The sequence below is a fragment of the Rhinoderma darwinii genome, chromosome 1 (assembly GCF_050947455.1).
Source record: "Rhinoderma darwinii isolate aRhiDar2 chromosome 1, aRhiDar2.hap1, whole genome shotgun sequence".
Taxonomy (NCBI): domain Eukaryota; kingdom Metazoa; phylum Chordata; class Amphibia; order Anura; family Rhinodermatidae; genus Rhinoderma; species Rhinoderma darwinii.
In genome coordinates, this window is record NC_134687.1 from 665221783 (window position 1) to 665239650 (window position 17868).

The following is a 17868-nucleotide window of genomic DNA, read 5'->3' on the forward strand; positions in this document are numbered from 1 at the left end:
TTACAAAGGCTACAGCTGTACCCTCAGATTTGTATTTTTTAAATGCCCTTTTTTTGTCGTGTATTGCCCCTTTCACAGAAGGTGTAAGCCATGTGGGGTTTAATTTGAGTCGTTTATACTTGTTACCTGTAGGAATACATTTTGCACTATAATAACTCAAAGTAGATTTGAAAATCTCCCATTTATCATTTGTTCCATTATTTGACATTAGTTCTTCCCAGTCCATATCCTGAATTGCAGCCTCATCCTGGGGAAATTGGCTTTCTTAAAATTAAATGTTTTTGTCCTCCCAGCCTGCGTTTGTTTTTTATAGTATAGGTAAAATGTAACTATATTATGATCACTGTTACCGAGGTTTTCACGAACATTGACATTCCCAACAAGATCTGCATTATTAGAAATTACCAGATCCAACAGAGCTTCACCTCTAGTCGGGTCTTGCACAAACTGGCCCATAAAATTTTCCTGCAACAGGTTGAGGAAATGTCTCCCCTTTGCAGTTGAAGCTGAACCATGACACCAATTAATATCCCGGAAATTAAAATCTCCCATTATCACTACAGTACCCGCCTGTGCAGCCCGCTCCATCTGTTTATATAGCTGAACTTCCATCTCCTCAGTTATATTGGGGGGTCTATAGATTACACCAAAAGTAATTTTTTCAGTGTTTACCTCCCTTTCTAGTTCCACCCACAAGGTTTCAACCTCCTCACAGTCTTTACCCACTATTGTCTCTTTCACACTCGCCTTCATATCGCTTCTCACATACAGACATACACCACAACCTTTCCTATTTGTCCTGTCTTTCCGAAAAAGTGTAAAACCCTGTAGATTTACAGCCCAGTCATGTGAAGAGTCCAGCCATGTTTCAGCAACACCAACTATATCTATATTTTCTTCCAGTATCAAGGCCTCCAGCTCCCCCATTTTGCTTGCTAGACTTCTGGCATTTGTGAACATACACTTTAACTTGCCTGTCAGTTTTTCACTTTTATTATCAGAAATGTGATTTGACATTAATCGGGCCTTTTTATTTACACTGATGTTTTGTAACGAAAGGATCTCCTTATCTTGTTGTCTAGTCCTCTCCCCACATTCTGTTTCTCCCCCCACCAATATAGTCTGACCCCTCTCTAACCTGGCTACACCTAGTTTAAATACTCCGCCACCCCAGCTAGAATTCTCTCCTCCAGCACAGCGGACCCCCTTCCATTTAGGTGCAAATCATCTGCAGAATACAGTTTGTACCCCAATGAAAAGTCAGCCCAGTGCTCTAGGAACCCAAATCCTTCTCCTCTACACCAAGACTTCAGCCATGCATTTAACTCCCTGAGCTCCCGCTGTCTTTAATGTGATGCGCATGGCACAGGCAGTATTCCTGAGAATACTACTTTGGAGGTCCTTCCCTTCAGCTTATAGCCTAGTTCTTTAAAATTATTCTTAAGGCTCCTCCACCTACCATTTATTCTGTCGTTGGTACCGACATGGACCACGACAGCTGGATCATCACCAGCCCCTCCCAGCAATTTGTCCACCCGTTCCACCACATGCCGAACCCTGGCACCAGGGAGACAGCAAACCATTCGGTTGAGGTGGTCTTGGCGACAAATTATTCTATCTGTCTTCCTGATTATAGAATCCCCTACCACTATCAATTGTCTTGGCTTACCTGCATTACCATCCCGCCGACTACTAGCTGGGCTGTTGTCCCGGCTGTTAGGGAGATCAGTATCCACTAGGGCTGCCATTTCTGAGACTGACTCCCTCGCATCATCACCCAACTTGGCAATTTTGCCTGGAATGTCAGAAACCGGATCGGCCTTCCTCTTCTTTGACCCCTTTCTACTGCCCCTAACTACATTAACCCAGCTACTTACCTGATCCTGCTCACCCATGTCTTCACCCTCCAGTTGTAACCCACTAACTGCATGCTCCGTGAGCAGCAAGCTCAGCTCAAGATTGTCTATCCTCCTCAGTGTTGCATTCTGCTCCTCCAGATCTCTAATACGAGCTTCCAGGTGAACAACATGCTCACATCTGCCACAGAGATATTCACCCTGGAACTCCGGCTCCAGTTGTGCATACATATGGCAAACTGTGCACTGAAGAAAACCTCCAATCTTGCTATCCATTATCCAAGTTACAAAAAAAAACAGCGAACAGGTGTTAATCAAAAAGAAAAAGAAGTAGAAGAGTACTTACTGGGGCTTTAACTCCTCTTTTCAACTCCGGTTTTTGGAACTCCACTTGATCTACAAACCACTTGTTGTTTCAAGCCACAGAGCATGTGTTCACATCTAGTCCTCTGTGTATAGGCTCGGCATAGCAGAGTTGTTGTGACTGCTACGTAAGGACAACTCTACATGAAGGAGTGACAGATCAGCCGCATTGACGGACAGGCGGCCACACAGGTAGTGTGTTTTTACAGTGATCTTCAGTCCCACGTAACCGTAAGTATTCTGCGGGTCAGTCAGTTAGACCACCATAACGAAGTTTGTTTTCTTTGTGCAAACTGGGCTGCCAAAGTCAGTCACATTTACGTGGGAAGGGCTGAGTGGAGGTGAGGCGCGATCAGCTGTTTGAGTGTGTTCGCATCTCAAACATAGCTCTGCTCCGTCCCTCTATGCACTGTGACTGAATGAGCAGCCCAGCATGCGGTATTGACATTGACGTGATTTGGTCCCTAACTAGGGCAGATATTCTGCCGGATGAATGATTGAATCAGACTGTTATTGAACAGTGCGGAGCAATGTGTGGACATCTAACATTGATGATGATTTTAAAAGAAACCCGACGCGCGTTTTGCCGGTACTTCCGGCTTCTTCCAGGGGTCATATATTTATCGAACCAAAGAGTTTAGAAAATCCTACCATCTTTTTCTATCATTTCAAGGCCAAAATAAGGGCCAAAAATCATCTAAGTCATCCCTGTCTAGATGGATAAGGGAGGTTATTACTATCTGTTACACGCAGGCTGGTTTACAGACTCCACAGAGCCTCAGTGCTCACTCTACTAGAGCCATATCCATGTCATGGGCAGAGAGAAGCTGCTTTCCAATCGATCAGATCTGCAGAACAGCCTCGTGGACCTCTCCACATACGTTTGTAAAACATTATAAGCTAGACATCAGAAAAGATGGAGAAACGGCTTTTGGTCGAGCGGTCATTTTGTCTGCAATTTAAGAAGACCCACCCTAAAATGGTTACGTGCTACATCCCCATGGGTGCTGCTGCTGTGGACGTCAAGGAAAGTGTAATTTCTATTTACCGTAAATTCTCTTTCCTTTAGTCCTAGCAGCAGCACTGCTTCCCCCCCCCCACCCCCAATAAGATGTTTAATTCAATAGACCTTAAATCTGTGTTTTTTTTTTTTCTTTTACTGTTATAAATACACGATGTGACCAACTGTGAGGCTGGCTCTTATAGGGTAGCCAATTAATTCAAGTAAATTTATACCACCTGTCCTATATTCTAGGAGGATAGAATATCCCCATGGGTGCTGCTGCTAGGACTAAAGGAAAGATAATTTACGGTAAGTAGAAATGACACTTTTCTGGTAATTTTAGATGGACTGATAAGAGGGACATATTTTCCTTGGCCCAGATGACATAAATAGTATTGTCAGACAGAATCTTGACATGGTGATGTCTTGATTGTAGAAAGGTCAATTTTGCGGTTTTCCAGACCGCTCTCAATTCCTGGTAATTTGAAGATCTTAACCAGATGTCCTGAGGCCATGTTCCCTGTAGACATTTGTACAGAAAATAAGACCCAAAGGTTGTTTCATATTTGCTCAGGAATGTAGGGATTATGTAATGGATTTGCCTGACACAGCTTCTTTGTCGACGCCCGTGGTTAATCAGCCTGCATCTGTGCCTAGGTCTGATAGAGTGACTCGATCTGCTACCAATCAGGCTGGGAGGCTGAGGAGTGGGAGAACCTATCACAGCCTGGCCAAATGGAGCTAGCTCCCGCCCTCTGTCTATTTATACCTTCATTTTCTGCTCCTCCAGTGCCTGTGATTCTTTCCTGGCTCTGCTGGTCCTGCTATTATTATTGACCTTGCTTCATTTGGACCCTGGCTTATGGACTACGCTTCTGCTCTGCGTTTGGTACCTCGTACACTCCTGGTTTGACTCGGCTCGTTCACTACTCCTGTTGCTCACGGTGTTGCCGTGGGCAACTGCCCCATTTCCCTTAGCTTCTGTGTACCCTTGTCTGTTTGTCTGTCGTACACATATTGAGTGTAGGGACCGTCGCCCAGTTGTACGCCGTCACCTAGGACGGGCCGTGCAAGTAGGCAGGGACTGAGTGGTGGGTAGATTAGGGCTCACCTGTCTGTCTCCCACCACGTCATTACAGATTATGTTAAGATTCTTCTGACTAAAGCCATGAACAAAAAATAAATAGAAATTCCACACTGTAAATGTGAAGAGAATTGTCCAAAGATAACTTGAAGTCATAAAGGATTGGAGGAACTGCTGAAATATTCTCATCCAGTTCCATGGGAAAAATAAAAAAAAGTAATAAGGGAAAAAAAATGAACAGAACGGCGCTACATAGAGGAGTACATTCAACAGTCACCTTGTTTAGCCTATTACATAGATACATAGTTAGTACGGTTGAAAACAGATACCTGTCCATCAAGTTAAACCAAAGGATGGGAAAAGGGAAGAGATGAAACAAAATTCCTACACATTGAACATAGGAGCTGATATTTTTTTGTTCTAGGAAATGATCTTAGCCTTTTTTTAAAGCCATCTACTGTCACTGCTGTGACAGCTCCTGCGGTCGGCTATTCCACAGATTCACAGTTCTCACAGTAAAGAAGGCTTGTCGTCTCTGCATATTGAACCTTTTTTTCTCCAGACGGAGGGAGTGCCCCCTGTTTTTTTGAGGGGGTTTTACATAGAACAGGATTTCACCATATTTTTTCTATGTGCCATATATATATTTATAGAAGATAATCATGTCCCCCCTTATTTTGAGGTTATGGCACATAATTTTTCCTCAGTCCAGGCTAAGGTGGCCTACATCCTGTCCCTGCTTTCTGGCGAAGCGCTGGCGTGGGCATCGCCCTTGTGGGAGAGAAACGACCCCATAATGTATAATATTCAGAACTTTCTCTCCACATTTAAAAAGGTGTTTGAAGAGCCTGGTTCAGCAGCTTCCTCTCTTCTCAAGCTCCAGCAAGGAACCTCCACTGTAGGTCAATACGCCATTCAATTCTGCACCCTGGCTACAGAACTCCGGTGGAATAACGGGGCTCTAGTATCTACCTTCTGGGAGGGTCTGGCAGGCCGAATCAAGGATGAACTTGCTGGCAGAGACTTTCCACCATTCTTGGATGACTTGATCACTCTTGCCAATCGGATTGACATACATTTCCGTGAGAGACAACAAGAATCTGCTCGGGGCAATCGGACATCACGGTTGGCACCAACCTTCCAAAGGCCTCTTCCTGCCTCATCTTCTTCTCGGTCGCATGAACATATGCAGGTGGAGATAACAAGACTCACGCCTGAGGAGCGCCAGAATAGACGCAAGTTGAACTTATTTTTATACTGTGGTGGAAAAACGCACTTTTTTCCATTGCTTCTGTGGATGGGAGGCTTCTACAGGAGACTATCTATCTTGTCACCGAGCCCATTTTCATGTTAACAGGGGTGCCTTGCATTGGGAACGTATCTCCTTCTATGTTTTAAAGAACTCTCTGAACCCTTTGCTACTGGGTCTACCGTGGTTGCAGAAGCACTCTCCTGTTATTGTTTGGACTGGAGGTCAAATTACCTGCTGGAGTGACTTCTGTCACCAACATTGTCTACAAACTATTCGCCCATCCATGCCCCAGCCTACAGAACCTAACTCAGCAGGACTTCCTACTCCATATAAAAGCTTCTCTGATATTTTCTGCAAACAACAAGCTGAATCGCTGCCACCTCACAGGCCGTACGACTGTGCCATTGACCTGGTCCACAACGCCACGCCTCTCAGAGGTAGAGTCTACCCTTTGTCTTTTCCCGAGATGGAGGCCATGTCTCGGTATATCCAATAGAATCTGGAGAGAGGATTCATCCGTAAGTCTTCTTCTCCTGGTGGTGCAGGGTTTTTCTTTGTGGGGAAAAAAGATGGCTCCCTGCGTCCTTGTACCGTGGGTTGAATAATATCACGTTAAAGAACAAGTACCCGTTACCGTTGATCTCTGAACTCTTTCACCGCCTGCAGGGGGTGAGAATTTTCACCAAACTAGACCTTTGTGGAGCCTATAATCTCATCCGTATCCGCGAGGGAGATGAATGGAAAACCGCATTCAACACTCGTGATGGGCATTTTGAATACCTTGTCATGCCCTTTGGACTTTGTAATGCTCCTGCGGTTTTCCAGGCTTTTGTTAATGACATTTTTCGAGATCTGTTGTACAGCTGTGTGGTGGTATACCTAGATGACATTTTAATCTTTTTTCCTAATATTCAAACTCATCGTGTGCATGTGCGTCAAGTGTTACAGCGTCTGTGACAGAACTCTCTGTTTGCTAAACTGGAAAAATGCCTCTTCGAGAAAACCACCCTGCCTTTCCTGGGATATGTCATTTCCGACCAGGGGCTTTAAATGGATCCAGCCAAGCTGTCCTCAATTCTCAAACGGCCTCGTCCGCAAGGACTCAAAGCTGTCCAACGCCTGCTGGTATTCGCAAATTATTACAGCTAGTTTTTTCCTCACTTCTCCTCTATGACAGCTCCTATTTCTGCACTGACCAAAAAGGGGGTTAATGCCAAAGACTGGGCCTCGGAGGCCGAAGCCGCATTCCAAGCTCTTAAAATTGCCTTCTCTTCTGCTTCAGTCCTACATAGATCGGATTCCTCCAAACCCTTTGTTCTTTAGGTCGATGCTTCATATGTGGGAGTCGGAGCTATTCTTTCACAAAAGAGTTGTAGAGGGTGACTTGTGGCCTGTGGCTTTTCCTTCAAATCTTTTACACCTGCTGAAAAATATTATGGTATTGGAGATAAAGAACTTTTGGCTATTAAATTGGCCCTGGAGGAGTGGAGACATTTGCTAGAGGGTGCGCGGAATCCTATTATCATCTACACAGATCATAAAAACCTCCTTTACCTGCAATCTGCTCAACGCCTGAATCCTCGCCAAGCACGGTGGGCATTATTCTTCTCCAGATTTGATTTCCATCTTCACTACAGACCCGCTGAAAAGAATACCAAAGCTGACGCCTTATCTCGCTCTTTTGACCCCACAGATCAAGAGCCCAGTCCTCAGTTTATTATAGATCCAAAACGTATTATTATCACTGCCCCAGCTGAAGTGGTACACATTCCTCGAGGGAAGACCTACGTACCCCCTAAACAAAGGGATTGTGTTCTTCGCTGGGATCATGCCTCCAGGGTTTCTGGGCACCTTGGCTTCAAAAAGACTCTCAATTTGATTAGTCGTCAGTACTGGTGGCCTTCCATGTCCCAAGATACTAAAGACTTTGTTTCAGCCTGCTCCACATGCTCTCAGAATAAATTCTCCCATTTGAGACCTGCCGGTCTTTTGCATCTTCTCCCCGTGCCTGACTCTCCCTGGTCGCACATTGCAATGGACTTCATTACCGTTCTGCCAAGTTCCGCTGGTTGTACCGTGATCTGGGTAGTCGTAGATTGCTTTTCCAAAATGCCGCATTTTGTAACCTTTCCAGGTCTTCCATCGTCTTCCCGACTGGCTACACTGTTTATCAAGCACATCTTTTGCCTTCATGGTCTTCCTAAACATATTGTCTCTGACAGAGGGGTACAGTTCACATCCAAGTTCTGGAGAGCCTTGTGCAAACTGCTGGAGGTCAAACTTGACTTCTCTTCCGCTTACCATCCCAAATCCAACGGTCAAGTAGAGCAGATTAATCAAATACTTGAAAGTTTCCTCAGAAATTTTGTGTCTCCACGACAAGACGACAGGGCAAGTCTACTTCCATGGGCCGAATTTGCCTACAACAACCATACGGGGGAATCTACCCGCTCTTCTCCTTTCTTCTTGGTGTATGGCCAGCACCCAGGAATTCCTCTACCAGTTTCTGTACCTTCTGAGGTTCCAGCTGCTAACATGGTCCACCGTGACTTTTTACATATATGGCAGGAGGCCAAGGACTCCATCCACAAAGCCGTAGCCAGGTTCAAATGTAACGCGGATAAAAATCGCAAGATACCGCCGCAGCTCTTTCCTGGGGATAAAGTCTGGCTGTCCACCCGGTTCATTCGTCTGAAGACTCCTTGTTACAAGCTGGCTCCTCGTTTTCTGCGTCCTTATGAGATGAGATAACAGAACAAATCAATCCAGTAACTTTCAGACTTCGCCTCCCCAGTCTCTGAAAATCTCTAATTCCTTCCATATTTCTCTGCTAAAACCTACTATATTGAACAGATTTTCCCAAAAAAATTCCTGCTCATCCTGCTCCTGATGCAGAATTTGAGATTAAACAGATCCTAGATGTCAAAAGAACACGGGGGAGATTGTGGTACCTGGTGGACTGGAAAGATTATGGTCCTGAGGAGAGATCATGGGAGGCCGTGGAGAATGTCAACGGCCCAGCTCTCATCAAGGACTTTGAACGCAGGTTCCCTAGCAAGCCAAAAAAGAGGGGGCATAAAGGGGGGTACTGTAATAACTGGGCAGGGAGACAGACAGGTAAGCCCTAATCTACCCGCCACTCAGTCCCTGCCTACTTGCACGGCCCGTCCTAGGCGACGGCGTACAACTGGGTGACGGTCCCTACACTCAATATGTGCACGACAGACAAGGGTACACAGCAGCTAAGGGAAATGGGGCAGGCGTAGTGAACGAGCCGAGTCAAACCAGGAGTGTACGAGGTACCAAATGCAGAGCAGGAGCGTAGTCAGTAAAGCCAGGGTCAAAATGAAGCAGATGACAAAAAGTACAAGCAGTAGCAGAGCCAGGAAACAGGATAGAATCACAGGCAAAGACAAGCAGGAAATGAAGGTATAAATAGACCAAGGGCGGGAGCTAGAACCGTCTGGCCAGGCTGTGATAGGTTCTCCCACTCCTGAGCCTACAAGCCTGAGTGGTAGCAGATCGAGTCACTCTATCAGACCTAGGAGCAGGTGCAGACTGATTAACCACGGGCGTCGACACAGAAGCTGTGTCTGGCAGATCCTTTACAGGTACTGTAATAGTTGCCGCGCCGTTCCCTGCCTCTTCCACAGACTCTGCACCAGTTCCTGCACCCTCCATTCCATCATGCTCGTCCCGAGCTCCACTTACCCGATCCGGACGCTCTGCTGGCTCTGGGCGGCGTCGGGTAAGTGCTTCTCTTACCTACCTCTGTGGTCGTCATCCACGATGTGCGGCTGCAGCCACTAGAGGGTACGCGTGCCGACTCTTCCCTTCTTAAAGGGACAGCGCGTGCCAAAATTCCAAGACTTCCTATGTAAGGATCCTCCTCCCTCTGAATCCTTGCTTGTTCAACCAAGTTCCCCGTGAGCTTCCCTGTACCCTGGTTCCCTAATACCTTTCCTTCTGCCTTTGTCTGGATTTCCCGCTTTGACCTCTGCCTGAACTTGACTATCCTTGCCTGCCGCCTGCCTTGACCTATTGCTATCGATACCCGTTTCGATGTCTGCTGCCTGTCCTGACTTCTGGCCTATACATCCGACTGCCTCTAAACATGCTGTGCCAAGCGTTGCCCTGGGTTACAAGCACCATCTCCAGGACGACACAGAGGGTCCACAAACAAACCGGTGAGAACCGTTATAATACCAACTTCCAAAGAACAATAGGGGTGGTATTGCTCTCTACTTAAAAAAAGGGAGCATGTGGATCTATAACCTGAAATCATTGGCCCCTCTTGGCCTGAACAATTAACTCAAACTATATATGTTCCTTTTATGCGACCCGGGTCCCGAGACTCGACCCGCGTGACTGTATCCAGTGCGCGGTTCGTCTCTTGTGACCCGGCCTGCATCCCTGCCTCCATATATCCCCAGAAATTATGGGGGTGATGGTTAAGATTACTCCCAATTCCAAGAGGAGAAGATGTGGGTCCATGATATTTTATTGCTGGCCCCTCTTGGGTCTCTATGAATTTAAATTACATATGCCTTCTGATGCGCCCCGGGTCTCGAGATCCTACCCGGGTGACTGTAATCAGTTCGTGGGTTGGCTCCTGGGACCCGGCTCGCATATTTATCCACCTCCCCCTTTGTTTATTTTGTCTTATTTTGTTTTTGTTTGTCGTTTGTTTATTATTATATAATTTTTTCCACTTCCTTCTTATTTCCTGTCCCGTTCTAAACCTCTTCCGCTATGGGGATAGCCAGCGGGAAAACTTCAAGAAATTCCAAAAATTACTTGTATTGTATTGTATATTGTTTCAATTACCTACCTCAGTCTGATTTGGAACAACTAGGGTTAATAAGCGGCTCGACAGATTGATCCATACTATTGGCTGGTATTCCTCTGATATACACGACCTATATCGATGCCCTAACATACGCTCTGAGGAAGTCACGCCGGCAATTCATGGTTTGGTCTGGAGACTGAAACACATGCTGGAGAACTGGACGATTCACTGGCTACAACTGCACACACCCACCAGAGACTGCAATGTGGAAGTAACCTTGGAGTGCGGATGACACCATATCCACGGTGTAGGAACGGTATATTTCGGTAGCCATTAGCGTTAAGTACTTACGGTGATTGCACTTGACCTGCTCTGGAAATCTCATTACCACATTATTGCAGGACTCCATTGCCGTCTGGGAATCTCTAAACAGACGAACACAGTGGAAGTGAGGCTGCCCTGCTGTCATTGATTCCCGGTCTTGGGAAGTAATTTTCCTGATTTGTGGCTCCAACCTATAGGAGGAACGATACAGTTGTCTCCACTGACAGGGATCCCTTATCTGGCTGCTGTACACATAACCCTCCGGATAAGTATATTCTATTACACACTTACGTGGTGGGGTGAATTTTTTGATTGTCACACTATACAATCTCTGTTTGTGCAGTTTTTATGTATTTACATAAACCATTATATCTAAGTGCAATAGTTGTTTCATGATTATTATATCATTCAAGCCAGTACTCCATTTCCAGTCCATGATATTGTACCTAGCCCTCTCTGTTAGTGGTACTATGCTATTATGTTACCGCTTTATACTTATCTTACTTGTATGGAACTATATTGCTCATTATGATGTATACGCGGACGCAGTATGATGTATACACAAACAATTTTTCTAGCATATGGTCTTCTTAGTAAGATTGTTCTTCATACTTGGTGAATCATGTTACCAATTACCCCGCCAGGCTTGCGATGTCTGCTTGTTTGTTTGTCATTTCATGCAAGATCGTAAATTTTAGTCATACCATTTAATACATTTTGTATTTTTATAGCCAATTGAGCCGAATGCCTCTTTACAGCAGGATTTGTCCCTCCCTCTTTCTTTCTTCTCTGCTAATATATGCTTGGTTGGCACCGTATAACTGTACAGAGCTCTGTGGCTGCTGAGATCTCCTGCTTCTTTATATAATTTCTGTAAAACACCTGTGGTGTCAAAATTTTCACTAACCCCTAGATAATTTCCACAAGGGGTGTAGTTTCCAAAATGGGGTTACTTGCTGGGGGTTTCCACTGTTTTGTTCCCTCAGGGCTTTGCTAATGGGAAATGGCCTCCGCAAACCATTCCAGCTAAATTTGAGTTCCAAAAGCCAAATGGTGCTCTTTCCCTTCTAAACCCTGCCATGTGTCCAAACAGCCGTTTAGGACCACATATGGGGTATTGTTTTACTCGGGAGAAATTGCTTTACAAATGTTGTGGTGCTTTTTCTCCGTTAGTCTTTGTGGAAATGAAAAGTAAATTAGCTAAACGTACATTTTATTTAAAAAAATTTCGATTTTCATTTTTATGGCCTACTTCCAAAAATGGATGCAAAAAACCTGTGGGGTCAAAATGCTCACTATACCCCTAGATAATTTCCTGAAGGGGTATAGTTTCTAAAATGGGGTCAATTGTTGGGGGTTTCCACTGTCTCTTGTCCCCTCAGGGGCTTTGCAAATGCGACATGGCCTGCTCAAACGATTCCTAAATTTGAGCTCCAAGAGCCAAATGGTGCTCTTTCCCTTCTCAGCCTCGCCGTTTGTCCAAACAGCCGTCTATGACCACATGTGGAGTATTGTTTTACTCGGGAGAAACTGCTCTACAAATGAGGAGGTGCTTTTTCTCTTTTTAGTCCTTTTGGAAATGAAAAAAAAATTAGTTAAGCCTACATTTTATTTAAAAAAATGTAAATTTTCATTTTCATGGCCTAGTTCCAATAATTTCTGCAAAAACACTGTGGGGTCAAAATGCTTACTATACCCCTAAATAAATTCCTCGAGGGGTGTAGTTTCCCCAAATGGGGTCACTTTTGGGAGATTTCCACCGTTTTGGAACCACAAAACCTCTTCAAAGCGGACATGGTGCCTAAAATATATTCTAATAGAAAGGAGGCCTTATAATCCTCTAGGTGGTCCTTTGCTTCTAAGGCCAGTGATTCAGTCCATTACCACACTAGAGCCACATGTGGGATATTTCCTAAAACTGCAGAACCTGGGCAACAAATATGGAGTTGCATTTCTCTGGTAAAACTTTCTGTGTTACAAACAAAATGGATTCAAAATGAATTTTTGCAAAAAAAAAAGAAACTTCGTGAATTTCACCTCTACTTTGCTTAAATTCCTGCGATATGTCTAAAGGGTTAAGAAACGTTCTAAATGCTGTTTTGAATACTTTGAGGGGCGCAGTTTTTAAAATGGTGTGACTTATTGGGGGTTTATAATATATAAGGCGATCAAAGCCACTTCACAACTGAAGTGGCCCCTGTAAAAATAGCCTTTTGAAATTTTCTTGAAAATGTGAGAAATTGCTGCTAAAGTTCTAAGCCTTGTAACGTCCTACAAAAATAAAAGAATGTTCAAAAAACGATGCCAATCTAAAGTAGACATATGGGGGATGTTAATTAGCGAATATTTTGTGTGGTATAATTATCTGTCTTACAAGCAGATAAATTTAAAAAAAAATGCTAATTTTTGCAATTTTTTAGTGTTTTTCACAATTAAATACTGAATATATCAACCAATTTTTACCACTTATTTAAAGTCCAATGTGTCAAGAGAAAACAGTCTCAGAATCGCTTGGATAGGTAAAAGCATTCCGAAGTTATTATCACATAAATTGCAACGTCAGATTTGAAAAATTAGGCTCTTTAAGGAAAGTCAAAAGTGGCCAAAGCAGGAAGGGGTTAATGTAGATAAATGTAAAGTTATGGATCCGGGTACAAACAATCCGCATGCATCATATGTCTTAGTGAGAACTACACTGGGAGAGTCTCTTGTTGAGAAGGATCTGGGTGTACCTGTAGATCATAGACTAAATAACAGCATGCAATGTCAATCAGCTGCTTCAAAGGCCAGCAAGATATTGTCGTGTATTAAAAGATGCATGGACTCGCGGGACAGGGATGTAATATTACCACTTTACAAAACATTAGTGCGGCCTCATCTAGAACAGGCAGTTCAGTTCTGGGATCCAGCTCATAGGAAGGATGCCCTGGAGTTGTAAAAATTACAAAGAAGTGCAACTAAACTAATAAGGGGCATGGAGAATCTAAGTTATGAGGAAAGATTAAAAGACTTAAATCTATTTAGTCTTGAAAAGAGACGACTAAGGCGGGACATGATTAACTTCCATAAATATATGAATGGCACATACAAAAAATATGGTGAAACCCTGTTCCATGTGAAACCCCCTAAAAAAACAAGGGGGCACTCCCTCCGTCAGGAGAAAAAAAGTTCACTCTGCAGAGCCGACAAGTCTTCTTTACTGTGAGAATTGTGAATCTATGGAATAGTCACTGCAGGAGCCGTCACAGCAGGGACAGTAGATGGCTTTAAAAAAAGGCTTAGATCATTTCCTAGAATGAAAAAATATTAGCTCCTGTGTTCAATGTGTATAAATTTTGTTTCATCCCTTCCCTTTTCCCATCCTTTGGTTGAACTTGATGGACAGGTGTCTTTTTTCAAGCGTACTAACTATGTAATAGGCTAAACAAGGTGACTGTTGATTGTACTCCTCCTATGTAGCACCGTTCTGTTAATTTTTTTTCCCTTATTACTTTTTTTTATTTTTCCCATGGAACTGGATGAGAATATTTCAGCAGTTCCTCCAATCCTTTATGACTTCACATTATCTTTGGACAATTCTCTTCACATTTACAGTGTGGAATTTCTTATTATTTTTTGTTCATGGCTTTAGTCAGAAGAATCTTAACATAATCTGTAATGACGTGGTGGGAGACAGACAGGTCAGCCCTAATCTACCCGCCACTCAGTCCCTGCCTACTTGCACGGCCCGTCCTATTTGACGGCGTACAACTGGGCGACGGTCGCTACACTCAAGATTCTCTCTGACAATACTATTTATGTCATCTGGGCCAAGGAAAATCTGTCCCTCTCATCAGTCCCTCTAAAAGGATCAGAAAACATGGTTGTGGACCTCTTAAACCGGAAAAATCTAGATCTGAGGCCTTAAACCAAGACTTTTTTTTAGGAAAATGGATCTAGTGTATGCCCATTCACGGCCAACCCTCGATTCATTCTTCGCCATGATGCAGCAGCCTACTCACCAGGCAGGTCAGGGGACCCTATTTTCCACATAGGTGCGGGGTCCGCGAGACAGGACCTGCATCTACCAGACATTTATGGCATATCCTGTGTTGGGAATACTCCTTTATTCTGCAGCATTCTCACATTGCAGCTTCCCGCTTCTCTATGTTTATAAGGTGTCATGGCACCATGTCTTGTCTCCAAGGCGGGCAATCCTTACCATGTGATGTGACATCATTGCCTTGTAAACAGACAGATAACCCCTTTTAGGTACATTGATATAACCCAATTCAACGAACACCGAAAATAACAAAAAACATTGTGAGAAACAAGCACTTTATTGCACAATAAAATGCTAACAACACGTTACACAAAAGGTTTAGTGTAAGATGATGGGAGATCATTGTGCGGCTGTGTCAGGATAGGAACGGTAGTTCATGTAAACCCTGATCTGTGGATGGTAACACAACTATAACGTTTTTCATGTGTAAGGTGAAACCCTAATGTCGTTTTAGTCTTACTCACAATCTTTCTTCTACCCTCCAAAACTACACATGTATGGAGCCTGTAGTGTCGAAGTCTCCGACTAGTCACGTAAAGACACCCAATGTAATATTTTTTTCTTTACATCTGTTGCCGTGTGTATTCATATTTAATCTTCATTCATACAGTATAAAAAGATAAAAGAAAAATTCATAAATTGAATTTGCAATAATTTTTTAACCCAAAAAAAACCCCACCTCACAGATAAGCCACTTCCTTGTACAGCTCAAATACATGGTTCTGCCCCTTTAGCAAAAACAACCTCCAGCAGGCGTTTCTTTTATAAGGCCTCATTTATACTTGCATATTTTGGTCAGTATTTTGCATCAGTATCTGTAAGCCAAAACTGGGAGCGGAACATAAACAGAGAAAAGTATAATGGAAAGATCTGCATGTCTTCCATGTCTTGGACCTACTCCTAGTTTTGTCTTATAAAAACTTATGCAAAATACTGTATAAAATTTGCAGATATGAATGGGGCTTTACGGTCTACTAGTCTCTTATAGGGGAGATTACGTTTCCTACTCTTTCATGCGGAGCATGCACAACCAGTTTTACATCTCCCCAGCATCTTGATGGAAATTAGAACTAGGCTTTCACTTGGCCATTCAAGAATTCTCCATTTCTTTTTATTGATCATTCCGTGGCGGGTCTACTGGTTTTTCCATGTTCCAAAAGGGAAAATGGTCAAACTATTAGATGTTAATCATTCCACTGTCCAGAAAACCATCTACATGTGGCGATTTTAGACAACTGCTCTTTCCTGAATCATAGACATCTATAACCTTTCTGAAGGCCTCAGAGCGCTCTGGTTCTCGGCATGGTGATACCACACATTTCACTAACAGAGGGAAACCAAACGTCAGGGGTTTAAATGAGACACATTCCTCCTAGATCCTGTCTAAGTCTGGAATCACACATGCAGTTTTTTTTTAGGCAAATCTAAAAGTGTATTAAAAAGTATTGGGAAATATAAATGAAGGACTTATACTTCTCTTTCCGGATGGATCCACTTCTGGCTTTGAGGTGCAGTTTTTCATGAGCTTTTTTTTAGCTAAAGTGCATGTGTGATTCCAGTTCACAAATAGCAGTTTTGTCTCAGAAATGTCTGCGGCTGTTCCACTCATCTGAATGGCGATTTCAGAATCCATGTGCATGCTGTAGAAATAACCCCACTCAGATGTATGTAACTATTTACAGTTTCAGAAATTTATGCTACAAATCTGCCACAAGTGAATCTATCCCGAGGGTAAGAATAGATGGAACGTCAACCACAACCACATAGATGACAAATGGACACACAAGATTTAGCCGGTAAATATTGGGGTATTACAAGAAAAATTGTGCGGCCATTCCCCACCACATGTGGGCGTGATTTTGGGCACAAACCTTGATTCTAATTCAGTGATAAATACACTTATGACATTTCCTTTCATTCAAATAAATCTGTGAATATTTCTTTTATTCAATTAGAATGTTACTTTGTTAGTGGTTTTTTTTCTTCAATTACATCAGCTTCATCTTTTTATATTGTTTTAAAGAAAGTCAAATCTAACAATAAATTTACATTGTCCTTACGGTCAGTCTGGATTCTCCTGCAGTGCGGGGGAATTTAGGACTACGGTAACAAGAAGCGAGGTTCATGGTGACAATTCAGCTTCTCTGCTTTGTAAGTAAACCAGGCTCATCTTTTCTTCCTTATATCCACAATACTTTTCCTTCATAGATCCCGGTCAGAGTTGATCTCAGGTAAATATAATTTTGGTGTTTTACAGATCCAGACTAATTCCACCCAAAAAAATAAATAAAACAGTCTTATTGGCTGTTTAACCCATTAGTGACCTTGAATACGCCTTTTCACGATCCCTGCTCTAACGGGTGAGATCGATATCAGTTTAACCCCTCAGATGCGTCACTCAATAGCGAGCGCCGCATCTGAGTGGTTTTGGAAAGAGGGAGCTCCCTCTCTCAACGCACCGGCACCCTGCGCATAATGGCAGAGTGCCGTTGTTCTATGGCAGCCGGGGGGTCCTAATAAAGGCCCCCGGGTCTGAATGTAAAGAATACTTTCTAGTCATGCCAGAGGCATGGCCTTCCGGATGCAAGTCACTAATACCAACAATACAGAAGAATTGCAGTGTATTATAAAAGCGATCGGAAAATAGCATAGTTAAAGAGGCTCTGTCACCAGATTTTGCAACCCCTATCTGCTATTGCAGGTGATAGGCGCTGCAATGTAGATTACAGTAACGTTTTTATTTTTAAAAAACGAGCATTTTTGGCCAAGTTATGACCATTTTCGTATTTATGCAAATGAGGCTTGCAAAAGTACAACTGGGCGTGTTGAAAAGTAAAAGTACAACTGGGCGTGTATTATGTGCGTACATCGGGGCGTGTTTACTACTTTTACTAGCTGGGCGTTGTGTATAGAAGTATCATCCACTTCTCTTCACAACGCCCAGCTTCTGGCAGTGCAGACACAGCCGTGTTCTCCAGAGATCACGCTGTGTCGTCACTCACAGGTCCTGCATCGTGTCAGACGAGCGAGGACACATCGGCACCAGAGGCTACAGATGATTCTGCAGCAGCATCGGCGTTTACAGGTAAGTCGATGTAGCTACTTACCTGCAAATGCTGATGCTGCTGCAGAATCAACTGTAGCCTCTGGTGCCG